This window comes from Microtus oregoni, unplaced genomic scaffold (genome assembly GCF_018167655.1).
Source record: "Microtus oregoni isolate MIOR12 unplaced genomic scaffold, Mior012 000064F_ref0000363, whole genome shotgun sequence".
Taxonomy (NCBI): domain Eukaryota; kingdom Metazoa; phylum Chordata; class Mammalia; order Rodentia; family Cricetidae; genus Microtus; species Microtus oregoni.
In genome coordinates, this window is record NW_024543874.1 from 10,333,373 (window position 1) to 10,346,072 (window position 12,700).

The following is a 12,700-nucleotide window of genomic DNA, read 5'->3' on the forward strand; positions in this document are numbered from 1 at the left end:
GCAAGGAACTCAGGACCATGAGGGGTGCACCCACACACTGAGACAATGGGGATGTTCTATCAGGAACTCACCAAGGCCAGCTGGCCTGGGTCCGGATAAAACCGGACTCGCTGAACATAGCGGACAATGAGGACTACTGAGAACTCAAGAACAATGGCAATGGGTTTTTGATCCTACTGCACGTACTGGCTTTGTGGGAGCCTAGGCAGTTTGGATGCTCACCTTACTAGACCTGGATGGAGGTGGGTGGTCCTTGGACTTCCCACAGGTCAGGGAACCCTGATTGCTCTTTGGGCTGATGAGGGAGGGGGACTTGATCGGGGGAGGGGGAGGGAAATGGGAGGCGGGGGCAGGGAGGAGGCAGAAATCTTTAATAAATAAATTTAAAAAAAAAGAAATAGAGAATAGGAAAAAATGTGTGTGCTTACGGTGCGTTCATGTGTACATGTGTGTACAGCAGCCCTCAGAAGTCAGAAGAGGGTATTACATTCCCTGGAGTTGCAGGCACCTGTGATCCACTACACTGGTTCTGGAAATCAAACTAGGTCCTGTGCAAGAGCAGCAAGTGCTTTTAATTGCTAAGACATTCTCTCCAACCCAACTATGATCTTTCCAAACACTTAACTCTCCTACATCACTGAAAGTCTCACTGCCACAGAGGCCCTGTTCCATGCTCCCTGGTTGGCAAAGGAGTCTCCATTAACCGCTGGTTAAAATCTAAAACTGAGCATAGCACTTCTAACCCAGGGGTTGGGGGGGGGGGGGTTCGTTGTGCTTTCCCATGTTCCATTTGCATCTCACCCTAGACAAACTGAGGTACTGCTCCCCTGAACTCTATGCCACAGCAACCGCAAACAATATCCACCTTCCCTTATCCCCAATCCATCTGGTACATTCCTACCTCCCCTTGCTCCTGGCTCAAAGAATTGTGCGGTCTCTGCCTGTGTCCCAGACTCCTGTGTAGACTCCATCTGTCGCCTTGTCCCACCCTTTTCTACCTTGTAGATGTCTATGAAAGTTGCCCATTTAAAAATACAACAACAGGCTTAGAAAACAAGGCCTTTTTTCTTTGACAATTGTAAGGCAGAGTTTCTAATTTGAGTGTAATTGACAAAGTATCCTACAATGTACACATGATTGTTCAAAAATATTAAAAGACCATTTAGACATTAATATATACTGTCCACTAATTCTATGTTATTTTTTAAGTGCGGGGGTATCAGGTATATACATCTATTAATACCAGCATTTGGGAAGCTGAGGCAGAAGGATCACTTTGAGTTCAAGGTCAGCTAGGCTACATAATGAACTTTCCAAGCCAATCTGGGCTGCAGAGTTAGGCCATTTTATACAAGGGGGTGCATGAGTGGGGAGCCACTGGAGAGATGGTTCAATGGGAGCACGTGATCTTGCAGAAGACCTGAGTTTAACTCCCAGAATGCTCATGGTAGCTCACACCCATCCATAACTCCAGTTCTGGGACACCCTCTTCTGATCCTCTTCTGACCTCCACAAGTACAAAGCATGCATAGTACATATACACACATGCATGCAAAACACTCATGTGCATAAATCTAAAGGAGCTTTTTAAGTAATAAATGCAGATATTGTGAACCATATGACCCAAACACATTTCTGATATGCGTATCTTGGAATTCTGAATAAGATTTAATAAACATGCTTTCAAATACAAAGCTAAGACAAAAAAATAAAGGGAAAGAGTATATGCCCAAAATGAAGACAGTTGAATGCCCAAGTTACAATCATAGAAGTCCCTCTTGTACCTATCTGGGGTTGGTTGGGTCTGAAGAAAGGTACAGCCATAAGTCCAAGGACTCCCCAAAACTGGACTCCACAAAAACCTTGTCCACCATGTCATCAGCACACACGAGCTTCCAAAACACGGCTCGGTGCCATAGCACCATGTGAAGGTGAAGGTGGGTCTCCTGGGACACAGATGCTAAAACAGTTTGAAGCACAAGAAGTTTACGTGTGAGGCCGCATCTCAGGCCGCAGGCAGGGGGAGCCCCTGTGACAGGAAGAGGCTTGGAAATCAGGAGCACAGCAGGATGTAGACCTGGCAGTTTCAACCAGCCCAACAAGGTGATCTAGAGCAAATGCTGCCCACTGAAGGCCTCCAACCCTAGCCCTAAATGACCAGGCCCCCACCTGCCTGCTTCTCAGTCCCTGTCAAGCAGAACATGAAAACCAAGGCATTTCCCAAAGGTGTTCATGGGCAAGCTGAACGCAAGCCCTTAAACTGGGATCCACCTTGTAGAGCAGCCACAGATGACAAAAGCTTGTCTAGCTCAGGCTGGGCTCTGGCGTGGTAAATGGTGGTGCACACCTTTAATTCCAGCACTCTGGAGGCTGAGGCAGGAGGATCTCTGTGAGTATGAGGCCAGCCCGGTTTATAAAGTAAGTTCCAGAACAGCCAGAGCTACACAGAGAAACCCTGTCAACAAAAAACAAAAAGACAAACAAAACAAAACAAACAACAGGGCTTGTATCTGTTAGTACCATACCTAGCAGGTTAGGGGTTCAAATTTACATTATCCGAGGGGTTGATATTAATATATGGGCAGAAAAACTGGGCAGAGGACAAAGATAGAACTGAAGTTCCCAGGTAAAGCAGGGTCAACAACAGGAGGAACCACCCCAGAATACAGACCTCAAACCCTGTTCAATATAAACACACACCACACATTACAAAGCCAGAAGCAATCTCGCTGAGAGGTGGTGGTGCATGCCTTTAATCCCAGAACTCTGGAAGCAAAGACAAGCAGACTTCTATGAGTTCAAGGCCAGCCTGGATTACGGAACAAGTTCCAGGATAGTCAAAGCTACACAGAAAAACTCTGTCTCAAAAAAAAAATAATAAATAAAAACAAAACAATCTACCATTAATAAGAAACACTAATATCATGATTGTATTCAAGAGCTCAAATTCATATAAAGATACTCCTAAAGTCAGATGCTGTGGCTCACACCTCTAATTCCAGCACATGGGAGACAAAGGCAAGTAGATCTTTGTGAATTCGAGGCCAGCCTGATCTACATAGTGAGTCCAGGACAGTCAGAGCTACATAGTAAGACCCTGTCTCAAACAAACAAACCTATTTCTAAAGATAATATGACTTGTTAAGCGTATATAAAACTAACAGCACAAAGGTAGAAAGTAGAAAATGCATAGTCCATAGAAACCACTAAACCTTAGTCATCAATCTTCTATGCAACTGTGAACCCTACAAGCTACAATAAAACCAGCCTTGTAAGATGTGCTCACTGGTCCAATAGTGGCAAGAATGTCATGGGAGTAGCTGACCCCTTCTGACTGGATTTAAGACCCATTCCACAGATGGAACCTATACCTGGCACCATTATCAGGGCGAAGAACCTGTGGCTAGACAGGCCATAGGCTCTAGGGGAGAACGTACTATTACTCTCTGCTAACGGGACACAGCCTTAAACTGACTCCTAATGACTTACTGTTAGAGATTAGTGCGTCTCTCAAACCTCACCAACCTCATCAGCTGTTTAGTGCACAGCAATGAACACAGAGGTCCACATTTGGTCAAGGAGCAAAGAGTAAGGAACTACCAAGTGTTTGGCCCTAAACGGTGCATCTTCATCACTCTCTTCTCCTACCAAGCTTCCGGGATCGTGGTGGGAAAGGGGGTGAGGGGTGGAAGGATTATGAGAGCCAAAGGTGGTAGGTGACTACAAAAGAACCCAGCAAGGCAGCTGCAAGTGTGAATCACAGCGGCTATGAGAGCAGCACAATACCTGTGACAGCTCAAGCCAAACACAATCCCAGTGCGTAGGGAGGCACAAAGCCAACCCTTGCTGAGTTGCTATTGGTAAATAGACAGTTGCCAGGACAAGGAGAGTTCGTTTTCTTTAAGGATATGGTCCCTGGTAGGTGAAACATACTACAGTGGATGGCCACACACTCAAAATGATATAAACAGTGCTAATTAGATTGGATTTTTCCTTTTCTTTTCTTTTTTTATTTTTTATTTTTTGAGACAGGGTTTCTCTGTGTTGCTTTGGAGCCTGTCCTGGAATGAGCTCTTGTAGGCCAGGCTGGCCTTGAACTCACAGAGATCCGCGTACCTCTGCCTTCTGAGTGCTGGGATTAAAGGTGTGCGCCACCACTGCCCAGCAGGCCCTAGGATTTCAAAGGTCAGAGATGACAGAAGTAGTGTACCCCTGTAACCACAGAACCATGAAGGCAGAGATCAGGAATTTAAAACTAGCCTGAGCTACATGAGCTTCTATCTTAAAAAAAAAAAAAGTTTCTTAATAAAATTAAATTTTAAAAAAGAAACAAAAAGATGGATACCAGTTTGATTTAGGCTTTTTTGAGACAGGGTCTCACTTTTTAATACTGGCTAGCCTGGAACTTACTGTATAGACCAAGCTGGCCTCAAACTCACAAAGATTCACCTGCCTCTGTCTCTGCTGAGTGCTGAGATTATTGGGCATGTGCCACCAAACCCAGTGAATCAGGTTTTAGGCTTTCTAAGTCAACCATACAATTTAAAATGTTCATTCACAACACTAAAAGAATAGCAGAATGGCACCTAGCAGAGGGAAAAATACAAAGAAAACCTGCTTCATTGAGCATGGTTGTGTATGCCTTTAATTCCAACACTCAGGGACAGAGGCAGAAGAACCTGTTGAGTTCCAGGCAGCCTGGGGTATATAGTGAAACTCTATCATAAAAAAAAGAGAATGGACGGAGGGAGGGAGGGAGAAAAGCAGGCTCTGTGATCCTCCAGAGACAGCAATATCTTCTCTCCTCATGCAGTACCAGCTCTTCCCTGAGAGTGAAAGAATTTGATAGTATTGGGCACCTGGTTACCAGGGCAGCAATCAACTCTGGCAAAGTGAATACTGTTGCCATCAATGACTCTCATTGACCTCAACTACAAGGTCTACATGTTCCAGTATGACTCTACCCACGACAAGTTCAATGGCACAGTTAGGACTGAGAACGGGAAACTTGTCATCAATGGGAAGGTCATCTCCATCTTCCAGGAGCAAGATCCTGGCAACATCAACTGGGGTGATGCTGGGCCAAGTGTGTTGTGGAGTCTACTGGGGTCTCCACCACCATGGAGGTCAGGGCACATTTGAATCGTGGGGCCAAAAGGATCATCATCGCTACACCTTCTGCCATTGTCCCCATGCTTGTGATGGGTGTGGACCATGAGAAGTATGACAACTCCCTCAAGATTGTCAGCAAGGTTTCCTGCAGCACCAACTGCTTAGACCCCCCTGGTCAAGGTCATCCATGACTCACGACCACAGTCCGTGCCATCACTGCCACCCAAAAGACTTTGGGGGCCCCTCTGGGAAGCTGTGATGCGATAGCCATGAGACTACCCAGAACATCATCCTTTGCATCCACTGTTGTTGCCACGGCTGTGGGCAAGGTCATCCCAGAGCTGAACGAAGCTCACTGGGTTGGCCTCCTGTGCTCTTCCCTGACATGTGTCTCTTGAATCTGACATGCCCCCTAGAGAAAGCTGCCAAGTATGACATCAAGAAGGTGCTGAAGCAGGCATGGTAGGGCCCACTAAAATGCATCCTGGGCTACACTGAGGACCAGGTTGTCTCCTGCGACTTTAATAGGGATGCCCACTCTTCCTCCTTTGACGCTGGGGTTGACATTGTTCTTGGTGAGAATTCTGCAAAGCTCATTTCCTGGTATGAAAATGAATAGAGCAACAGGGTGGTGGATATCATGGCCACATGGCCTCACAAAGAGTAAGCAGCCCTGGACCACTTACCCCAGTAAGAACCAGAAAGCAAGAGAGAGGCCCTCAGCTGTTGAGGAGTGCCTGTCCCAGCTGAGCATCTCCCCTCAGTTTCCATCCCAGACCTAGAAGGGGCAGGGCTTAGGGAGTCCTACTCTCCTGAATACCATCAATAAAGCTTACTGAATCCATACACCCCACTCCTAAATAAAAGGAAGGAAATCTGCTTCATCTAAGAAAAAGGAGAAAGTAACCCAAAAAGTAAAATTAATAGGAAGGGAGAGGAAGATGGCTCAGCAGGTAAGGCCCGTGCCCTCAAGTCTGATGCCCTGAGCCTGATCCCTGGGGCCCACCCAGGGGAAGGAGAGAACCAGCTCATGACATTATCCTCTCACTTCATGCGTGCCTCCTCACACACAAAACACATAGGTGAATGTAGTTTTAAGATTTAAAATTTTAAGACAAGTTTTAGTGTCATTTTTGCCCAGGAGACATGCTAATCTCTGCATCGTTCCAATTTTAGCGCATGAGCTACCGCTGCTACAGAGACCACCAATATTAAAGCCTTGTGGGGTTTTGTTTTGTTTGTTTGTTTGTTTTGAGACAAGGTTTCACTGTGTAGCCCTGTAACAAGCTATATAAACCTGACTGGCATGGAACTCAGAGATCCACTTGCCTCAGCCTCTTGAGTTCTGGGATTAAATGTGTATGTCACCATGCCTAATTTAAATATGCTTTTTGGGGGCGGGGGCTGGAGAGATGGCTCAGAGGTAAGAGCATTTCCCTGCTCTTCCAAAGGTCCTGAGTTCAATTCCCAGCAACCATATGGTGGCTCACAACCATCTGTAATGGGGTCTGGTGCTCTCTTCTGGCCTGCAGGCATACATTCAGACAGAATATTGTATGCAGGAGAGAGAGCACGAGCAAAGAACTGAGGACCACCGCGAGGGGTGCATCCACACACTGAGACAATGGGGATGTTCTATCAGGTACTCACCAAGGCCAGCTGGCCTGGGTCTGAAAAAGCCTGGGATAAAACCGGACTCGCTGAACATAGCGGACAATGAGGACTACTGAGAACTCAAGAACAATGGCAATGGGTTTTTGATCCTACTGCACGTACTGGCTTTGTGGGAGCCTAGGCAGTTTGGATGCTCACCTTACTAGACCTGGATGGAGGTGGTTGGCCCTTGGACTTCCCACAGGTCAGGGAACCCTGATTGCTCTTTGGGCTGATGAGGGAGGGGGACTTGATCAGGGGAGGGGGAGGGAAATGGGAGGCGGTGGTGGGGAGGAGGCAGAAATCTTTAATAAATAAATAAAATAAATAAATAAATATTAAAATGTCTTTTGTGTGTGTGTTTATCACATATCTGCGGGTGCCCAAAGAAGCATTACAAAGGTGTCAGAGTCTCTGGAGTGGAGGCATAGGTGGTTGTGAGCCTCCCGATATGGGTGCTGGGAACAAGACTGTGTCCTCTGGAAAGGCTGCAGATGCTCTTCATCGCTGGGCTGTCTTTCCAGCCTTTGTTTTTTAATGATGGGAAAATCCAAACCTTCACTACGAAGTAGAAAAGTTCTTTGGATGAAGAACAAATTGTGCTTTCAAGTTTCAGAAGCATGAACCCACTGGGGCAGAAAATTATCTTTCTTTTCCTAGTGACCGTCCTGTTCCCGCACTGTCAAGCCTTCCTTTCCCACTGGCTATTTGGTACCATAATGACACCTTGCTAAGATGCCAAAAGATTTTGTCACTTACTCTCATCAAGAAAAGCACCATGCTTCTCTGAGTCCTGACTGCATTTAGGGTTCAGTGTTAAACATTTAGCAAAGAACTGGATGGCTCAGTAGCTACGAACCCAGCAGAACACTCTTCCCACCATCCCTCCTAGCTTTCTTTCTCTTCCCTTACTTCCTTTGCTCAGACTTTGGCCTAGACTTAATTTTGAGACAGGGTCTCCTTAGCCCTGACCAGCCTATAACTCAGAGATCTACCTGCCTCTGCCTCCTAAGCAACGGATTAAAGGTGTGCGCCACCACACCCAGCTAATGGCCTAGACTCTCACAGAGCGTTCTTCTGGCTTTAGGAGTTTACACAGGAGCTGGTAATCCCATACCTGAGAGGCAGAGGGAGGTGGACCTCTATGAGCTCCAGGATAGCCTGGACAGCCAGGGCTAGAGAGAGACCCTATCTCAAGATAGATTAGATTAGGTTAGGTTGAATTAGATAGATAGAAATTAGGGGCAGAGGATACATAACCTTCCATCAGCTTGGCTCCATGTTTGGCTGTGAGTACCCCTTTGATGCTGAGAATCAGTCCTAGAGAGGCAGATAGAAATCCCTGCCTTTTTGTGGTACAGGCATCTCACCCTTTGGCATGAAGCACAGTGGGCAGCCTGAGACTGCCCCTTCATCCATGATGCTTTATAAGAAGGTAAAGAAGCTGCTGAACTCTTATCTAGTTCGTGTACTTGCAGGGCTCAAGAGGTGTTGGGAAGGCCTAGAAGCCACCCTGCCTTTAAAATCTCTGCAGGAAAGGTGGTGGTACAAGCCTTTAATCCCAGCAATCAGGAGGCAAAGGCTGATCTCTGTGAGTTCAAGGCCGGCCTGATCTACCGAGGGAGTTCCAGGACAGCAAGGACGGTTACACAGAGAAACCCTGTCTCAAAAAGCCAAAAAAAAAAAAAAAAACCCAAAAAAACCAAAAAACAGTAACAACAAAACTGTACACTAAAACCTGTGTCTTAAGTGTGCCCACTCCTGAAGGGAATAGAGATCACACGGCTTATGTTAAGCTCCACGTCTGTTCTGTATGTGATGGGAACAGGTCAGTGATTGGTCAGTCCTGGACAGTGATCATGCTCCTGAAGCTCTGTTCCATCTCTTGAGAGCACACAGAATTAAGGGAGGAAGACATCAGCAAACACGAGCCCACAAAAGCCAGCACACCACTACCACTATCAGACCAAGCAGGTTTTGATGCCAGTGGCACTACTTACTAGGATATAAAGTCACGATATCAAAGGGGAAACAAGTTTAATGTGCCTAACATGGCCTCAAAATTACAAAAAGCAAAAAAATAAACTATAGAGCTATAACGACAAATTGGGAATGAGGTATTTTCACATACTTTTTTCAGTAATTGATAACTGAATAAGACTATAAGAAACCTGAAAGGTAGTCAGGCAGTGGTGGCACACACCTTTACTGAGGCAGAGGCAGGTGGATCTCTGTGAGTTCAAGGACAGTCCAGTCTATAGAAAAACAAAACAAAAGAAAAACCTGAAAGGCATGGATTTCCAGAGACTTTTTCAGTCATTTACAAAAGTCAAGATCTGGGCGTGGTAGTGCACACCTGTGATCCCAGCACTCGGGAGGTGGAAGCAGAAGGATCAGGAGTTCAGAGTCAGTCTTCCCTACAAAGCCAGTCCAGGGCCAACCTACCTGAGATCCACCTCAAAAACAAAAATAAACGAAGTACCAGCACTGCTGCAAAGCGAAACACAGCATATTTCAAATAACCTATTTTGTTCAGACTGCTCTTAAAAATCACAATACACTAAAATAAAAAGTAAATAATAAAATGATACATAATTTGTGGGGAGGGCGTTACTGAGAATTTGACCTAAAGCCTTTTATACACTAGGCAAATCTTTTACCACCCAGCTATAATCGTGACCCTATAAAATGTTTTTGTGACCAAGCATGTAAGCAAATTCCTTTAATCACTACAGAAGCAGGCAGACAGCTAGCTCTCTGAGTTCAAGGCCAGCGTGGTCTACACATTAGTTCCAGAGCAGACAGGAATATATCATGGGACCTGTCTCAAAAAAAAAAAAAAAAAAAAACACCAAATCAAACAAAAATTGTAAAGAGAATAGTCATTTATTGAAGAAAATATAAAATATTTAATAGTGTTTTAGGGAAGCAATCCTCCCTCCCATCCAACTACTATCCAGGCCTGACCTTGTTTAGTTTCTGAGATCAGACCAGTTCAGGGCAGTTTGGAAAGAGATCAATCTTTTCTATGGGAAGTTCACAGCAAAATTTCATCTGATTACAGAACATATAACATTGATGTTTAAATATAAAGTCAGTAATCCCAAGGGGGAGTAATACAAAGAGTACATACAATTACAGTAACACACACACCAGTGTAAGAAACAAAATACTGAGAAACAGAGAAAACTACATTCCTACAAGATATGCATGAGAACACAGTCCAAGGCCCCTGTGGGTCCAAGGCCTCAGATAACACAGCACCCTAAACTGTGGGATTATTGGTTTTAGGACCCCTGCATGTACCAAAACCCATGGGTGCTCAGGCTCTTATCTAAAGTGACAGTATATTTATACAGAACTTAGATGTGCCTTCTCATATACTATATGTCATCATTAGATCAGTTATATCTAATACATGCAAATGATTTGCAAATACTTGCTATACAGTATTGTTTGGGGAATAATGGCGAAGAAAAAGATCTGTAGAGATACAATTTTCTAGACATTTTTTTCACATTTATTTATTTTGTGGTGGAAGGTGCCATGAGGCATGTGTGGAGGGTCAGAGGGCAACTTGTGGGAATTGATTCTCTTCTTCCACTATATTGGTCCCAAGGACCAAATTATAGTCACCAGGCTCAAGGGCAAATGTGCCCAAAGATGGCTCACTGAACCATCTTCCTACCCCAGATACAGTTTTTTAAAAAAGATCTTCTGCAAGAGCAGCAAGTACTCTTAACTGCTGAGCCAGCTCTCCAGCAATAAAAACCATGACCGGAAGTAACTTCGGAACAAAATGATTTATTTGGCTTACACCACGTAAGAGCACCTCATGAAGTGCGGAAGTCAGGGCAGGAATTCGAGGGAGGAATCTGGAGAGAATTGCTGCTTACTGGTTTGCCCTCACAGTTGCTCGGTCTGCCTTCTTAGACAAACCAGGACCACCTGCCCAGAATTGGCATCACCCATAACTATCAATCATCAATCAAGAAAATGACCCTCAGTCTTGCCTACAGGCCAATCTGCTAGCAACGATTCTCAACCTATGGGTCGTGACCCCTTTGGGGAGGGTTAAATGACACTTTCACAGAGGTGGCCTAAAACCATCAGAAAACACAGATATTCACATTATAATTCATAACAACAGCAAAAATACAGTTACGAAGTAGCAAGGAAAAGAATTTTAGAGGTGGAGTTATCACAACATGAGAGACTATATTAAATGGTTGCAGCCATTAGGAAGGCTGAGAACCACTGTGCTGGAGGCCTTTTCTCAACTGAGGTTGCCTCTTCCTAAATGACTGGAACTTGTATCAAGGTTGACAAAAAACTAAGTAGCACAAAGACCCTACAGTCTATAACTTAAGGCACCCACTTAAAATGAAGTGTTAACTTAACTGACAAGTAAACGGTGAAAAGCAAGAGGTAACTTTAGAATTAGAATGTTGCCAGGGTGCTAGCTCACTTCTGTAAGCCAGCACTTGGGAAGCCGGGGCAACAATACTGCCGGTGAATGGTTGCTGGGGTGCACTGTGAATTCAGACCAGCCTAAGTTACAGAGTAAGACTCTTGTATCAAGAAAGACAGACAGACAGACAGACAGAAAGAAAGAGGGAGGGAAGGAAGGAAGAAAAGAAAGAGAAAAGAAAAAAAAGAAAAAAGTAAATGCTAATTTACTTAGCCTATAAAAGGTGGGGGGGAGGGGGGAATCTTGGAACATCTGTAAGAGGTAGAAAATAACTCATAAGATGGTGGATTTAAGCAGGATTATCTTAGTCTAAAGTGGAGCAGAGTAAACTGTGGCTATAGTTTATTGGGTATTTCAGAACTGCCAGCAAGCACTGGGGATGCTCAGTAATGGAGGGCTTGCCTCGCATGCCTGAGGCCTTAGCCAGGAGGATCCTGGGTAGACCCAACACTCAGAATGGTAAAGGTGAACTCAAGAATAAGCCGGTCGTCCTGACCTATGTTGTATAGACAAGCTGCAATCTTGAAATGCCGTACTGTAAATGGCCTGAGTTCAATCTTGGGAAATCACACGAGGGGAGAGAGCCGACCCTCCAGAAGTTGTGATCCCTACTGGAGCTCACTGCATGTGCGTGCCCACACCCGCCCCCCACACACACACAAATGAGAAGAAGAATAAGAGCTGGGATGTAAGTCAGCTGTAGAGCAGTACTCTAGCATGCATGAAGCCTGGGGCTCAGCACTGCATTCAATAAACAAACAAATAAGTGCACTGGTTACATTAAATGTCTGGTAGGTGACAGGATTAATAACCAGGATGTATTTTTTTATATATAAAACACTATAAACCAATGGGAGAAAAAACATCCAACAGAACAGGCAAAGGACACGAAGAGAACTTTACAGGGGGAGAAAACTATTGAGTGCTATAAATATAAAAAGACAATCTCTTTAATGAGGGCATCATAGACAAGTAATAGTAAGTTGCATTTCTCATTCAACTTTTTGACAAATTTTCCAAATCACTTATCAGTGACCGTTGGCCAGCACATGAAAACAGGAAGCCATGCACTGCTAGGTGGTAGGGTAAGTGGCACCATCTCTGGTGAGCAGTTTGAAGCCTGGGAGAGTTGAAGGGACTCCTGCCACCCACTGGTCCTTATCTGGTGAACAGCACAAAGGGACACGTATGCCTGTCACGTGTATGCGGCCTCCTGGCAGCTGGATTGTTTTCATTCCCCCCAAAGGATAATGAAATACTATACAGTGGTTAAAACGAATGGACCAAACAGACTTATTTACACATGCCGTATCTCAAAATAACAACTGGCCGGGCGGTGGTGGTGCACGCCTTTAATCCCAGCACTCGGGAGGCAGAGGCAGGCGGATCTCTGTGAGTTCGAGACCAGCCTGGTCTACAAGAGCTAGTTCCAGGACAGGCTCCAAAACCACAGAGAAACCCTGT

General features: G+C 45.0%; 1 pseudogene; it reads left to right on the forward strand.

The window, feature by feature from the left end:
- Positions 1 to 3,550: 3,550 nt before the first annotated feature.
- LOC121439946 lies at positions 3,551 to 5,303 on the forward strand (annotated as a pseudogene).
- The last annotated feature ends 7,397 nt before the right edge of the window (positions 5,304 to 12,700 follow it).